Here is a 5,008-nt window from a genome sequence, read left to right as displayed (position 1 = left end):
TTTTGGGTTTTTTTGTTTTTGTTTTGACTTTTGAAAGGCACTGAAAAGACCTGGAATTGACTGCACCTTTAAGTTCTTTAAGAGCACAAAAGGGTGCTTAGCGAATCTTTTGCTTTTTATTTTTTATTTTTGGTTTTGCTTTGTTTTTTTTTTTACTTTTGTTTCTTTTGCTTTTCTTTAAAACTAAATTTTGTAAACTAAGTGATTATTCAAAGACATTTTAAGTATATGCTGTGGGTGAGGCTATCGGGCCTCAGAAGCTACCAGAATTCTTCTTTTTTTTTATTTACTCTTTCTTTTTGAGAGAACCATGAGTTCTAATGAGTTTTGTTGTGGTCTACTTGCTAAAAGAAGATTATGTAATAATGTCTAAAAGAAGATTATGTAACAATGTCTAATATAATCAGCTATTTACATTCGTTTATTATTTATATGTCATTATACTCTGGGTATGGTTTGGAATTATTGTATATATCACTAATATATTCTCAGTTATGCAGCATAGCACACATTTTTACCATCATATTGTCTTTGGTGAAATTAATGAGATTTCAGAAATATGGAAACTTATCATTTCAGAGACTAACTTGCTGTGAACTCTGACGCAGGCCCTGGAGAGAATATATGTGCAACAAAAGGAGAGACAGGTATACATAAGTCCATGGTTTGCTTATGATGGTGACTATGTAGAGCACAATTACTAGGCACAGTCCAGTATTCATCCTCTCTCCCTCCTAATTTAACCTAATTTAACTGAACTTATTTATCTTTTTATCTCACTCAGTTGAATTCACCTGTGGCCTAGCACAATCACTGGCTGTCTCAGAACCATGAGATATGGTATGATAACCTTTCCATAACATTTTCAGGTGTCATGAACACATACTAAATTTGGCTTTGATCCAGACACATGGTGGTAAAAAGTGTTACACATTGCATAACTACCTCAACCCTCTATTACAAGTCTAACCATATAAAGGAGGGAATGTAATGGAATTTATTAATTTGATCATTGACAATGCTATGCTAAGGTTTTAAAAATACAGCAATTCAAACAGTTAAAGAAGATAATCCAGCTTTCCAGACCAGAGTCCAGAGTCCAGAATCCAGACCAGAATCCAGAATCCAGACCAGAGTCCAGAATCCAGTTTTCCAGACCAGAATCCAGTTTCCTCCTGATGACATCTTACCACTTCAAGAAGACAAGAGAACTCAGAGACTTTATATGAACTGTTTTGCTTTATTAGCTTTTACTATCTCCTTTCTGTTATATACTATCTGTAACATGTACTCTCTGCAGAGGCTCTCCCTTTGCAAGACTAATGTCAAAGCGTCGGTTCATGAGGAAAAAAAAAAAAATCGCCCCTCTGGACAAAACTTTCCTCTCTTCCTTTTCTGTATTGTTGTTCGCATATTATTAGTCAGCAAAAGTTATTATATTCTTTTTACTGTTCCATCAAGGAAACATTCCGTTTCTTGAGGAAGCAAAGGGGGGAAATGTGGTAAAATATGAAAGTTTTTAACAGTCGGTTAGGATAACTGAAAGACGCCAGTTTTTCAAGGACCACCCTTTTGGGGAGGAGATGAACAGTCCGCCTGCTGCGCATGTCAGACTGCCTGCCGGGTACAGTCCGCCTGCTGCGCATGTCAGACTGCCTGCCAGGTACAGTGCGCCTGCTGCGCATGTCAGACTGCCTGCCGGGTTTTTTGACTTCCGGGGTGGAGAAAAGGGGAGTAGCCTTTTTTGCCGGCTTGGCGGGACTCCTGGCGGCGCGGGACAGACGGTCTGACTCACTCCAAAGGTGGCCTAAATCGGTTTGGTGAGTTTTTATAAGGAATATAGACTAAGCCTAGATTTAAGACGATTTGTACTGTATTTCTATTTTCCTATCCTTCTAATCAACAACACCTTATATACAATAAAGGCTCTATCTAGAAAACCAGAAGCTTCTTCCATTTACTAGTCTGGGAGATAAATTAAGGGAAGGGTTAAGTAGGGGAGATTTATGATCTAATATCCAATTTTAAATCTCACACTATGCATGATGCATTCACATCATTCCTGTTCAGAAATCTTCATTTTGCCTACCAGACCCTCCACAATCTAGAAGTACGCTCCTTTTTGAGAATGGATCTTAGAGGTCATTTAGTCCAGGTTGTGTTTTAAGAATCACCTCTACTGAAAACCTGACAAATGGTCAGTCTTTTCCTAAATACCTCAAATGAGGGGGAAAACACCCAATGCAGAAAGCCATTCTACTTTGGGAGAAATCTAATTGTTGTGAAGTTTTGTTTTGTTTTGTTTTTTTACATCAAACTTAAATTTAAAACTGTGTAACTTACATATATTACTCCTAGGTCTAGATTCTGGGCCAAGTAGAATAAATCTAATCCCTGGTTTACACTAGCCCTCCCATAGACTCTTAAATCCTAGGCAAAGCACACTTTTTGTTATTCTTAAGAACACATCCAGTGCTTTCTTAATGCTAAAACTCTGCCCACACTGTTCCCACAGCCTGGAATGTCTTACCTTTGTTTTGCCAATAGATAAGCCAATTCAAATGTAAAGTTATCTTCCTAGAGGCCTTCTTTTATCCCACTATTTAGTTGTTTTTGTTTTGTTTTGTTTTGTTTTTTTTTCCAGGGCCATGAGGGTTAAGTAACTTGCCCAGGGTCACACAGCTAGTAAGTGTCAAGTGTCTGAGGCTGGATTTGAACTCAGGTTCTCCTGAATCCAGGGCTAGTGCTTTATCCACTTCACCACCTAGCTGCCCCCTAGCCCACTATTTAGTACCACAGCTACTGAGCTACACATCTATTGCAGTATGGAGAATGGATTGCTGGATCTGGAATGTAAGCTGAGTTGAAATGTCGCCTCAGACACTTGCTAGCTGTGTGATCCTGGGCAAGTCATTTTACCTTTGTCTCAGTTTCCTTAACTGTACAATGAGGATAATAATAGCACCTACCTTACAGGGTTAGTGTGAGGATCAAATGAGATAATATTTGTAAAAAGTACTTAGCACAGTGGCTGGCACATAGTAGGCACTATTTATACATGTTTATTGGATTCCGAATTTGACCTTAGACACTACTTTTTAGTTGTATGGCCCTGGGCAAGTCACAATCTCTGTTTGCTTTAGCTTTTTTAAGTGTAAAATGACAATACTTAGCACAGTGTCAGGCACATAGGAGGCTCTATATAAATTCTTATTCTTTTCTGAACCCTTGGAGTCTTCACATAGCATTTACTTCTAATTTACTTATACACTAATACTACAATACTATTTTATATAATAGGTATTTGTGAATGTGTTGTATTCCCCTTTTGAATTGCAAATAGTTCCCCATTTTTCAGCACGAGGTAGGAAGGAAGACCACAAGCTCAGTGGGCTCCACATCATGTGCAATCACTACCAGCTGTGCCTTCTTGTTCTCCACTAGGGTAAAACAGTGTCAGCACCTGCCCTGAGGACAGGTGGTCTCTTCCTGGGGACATCTCCTTTGCCTGCAGCTCTTTGTTCAGCTCGAGCCAGCAGCCTTTGCTTCTTCTCTTGCTTTATCTCAGGTCTGTACTTGTGAGCCAGTTTAAGCAGTTGAGTAGCTGTCTGAAGATTCAAAGCCTGAGTAAACTGGTTAATTGCTGGTGGTACTTTCAAAAGCTTATAAGGGATAAGTCTTTGATTCTGCAGTCTAATGTGTCAAGGCCATTTGACAAATCGAGTGAGGTCCCTTTGGGGCTGGAGGTCCTGACCAAGGCCAAAGTTCTTGGGCTGCTTCTCAAACAAAGGGTTAACCACTTTCTTGGCCTCCTGCTTCTTTACAACAGCAGGGGCTGTAGCCATCTTCTTCCCTTTTGGCATCTTGGCCAGCAGAAGGAGAAAACACCTACTGTTTCTATACATTTGCTCCCCTAATAGAATTTAAGCTCCTAGAGGGCAGTCATTATTTTATTTGTTTCTGAATCCCAAGAGCCTAGTACAATGCCTGCATATAGGAAAGATTTACTAACTTCTAGTTGAATTGAACTGAATAGTATATGTTCTTCCTTAATTAAAACAATGACCAAGAAAAAAAAATGTTACTCTTTCTTGGATCACTATCACTACTTGGGTTAATTTTTGTCTTTTAATTCCATGGTACTCCTGAAGGAGGGGGTGGGGGGAAACAAAAAACAAAACAACAACAACATAGAACATTTCAGGAAAGCACACTTTCTATAGGAGGCCACCAGAATTAAGTCACTTGAAATGTGACTTAAATAACACTGTCTTTGAGGCATCTGTTGAGCAGTCACCACATTTCTAAAAGTTGCATTTTTTCTCCTGCCTGCTTTTCACAATGACATTTTGGATCATTACTGTAGGTCCCCTCTTCTACTTTAATTGCCTTTGTAATCTCCTTCTTGATATTCTTCCTTTTTTTCCTCAATTACTTTTACATCTATTATTATTAAATTTGCAAGTTACTATTTCTTCTGGCAGAAAGAGTTTTAGACATGTAAATTATGTTCCAAGATCCTCAGGTGAAAATGCCTATCTGCCCAATGAAGTGGAAGTCCTTAATGAGATAAGGGCATACAGTATTAGGAATGGTATTAGATCCCCTTTTCCCAAAGAGAATGAAAGCTTCATTTTTTTTTCCAAAAAGGCAGTCTAAGAATTTTTCACACAAGTTAACTATTCCACCAAAAATCGCATGTGACCAATTGCTTCTTAAATCTCTGTCTCTGTTATTAGCAAAATAAGTTGTTGCATGTGTCAAGGCCATGATAATAGATCACTGTTTAATTTACTGGTGATTTCATCGAAAGTAGTCAAACTCATGGGCCAATGTAGACAAAGTTTATGTACAAAAGGTAGTTATTCACAGGTCAACAATGCAACATGATAAACAGCCGTTTGCCTTAGATTCCATCTCCAGAGTATAGGTCAGTTTTAGCTGAATGCCTAGGTCCGACTCTTTGGCAAGTTGGCTTCTTTAGAAAGCCTGAGGGCAAGCAGCTGGC

The 5,008-nt window shown here is 38.7% G+C and overlaps 1 pseudogene; it reads right to left on the bottom strand.

Moving 5' to 3' along the window:
• Positions 1–3,276: 3,276 nt before the first annotated feature.
• On the bottom strand, positions 3,277–3,863 carry LOC122747624 (annotated as a pseudogene).
• Between the last annotated feature and the right edge of the window lie 1,145 nt (positions 3,864–5,008).

This window comes from Dromiciops gliroides, chromosome 3 (assembly GCF_019393635.1).
Source record: "Dromiciops gliroides isolate mDroGli1 chromosome 3, mDroGli1.pri, whole genome shotgun sequence".
NCBI lineage: Eukaryota > Metazoa > Chordata > Mammalia > Microbiotheria > Microbiotheriidae > Dromiciops > Dromiciops gliroides.
This window is presented reverse-complemented; position numbering and strand designations above follow the sequence as displayed.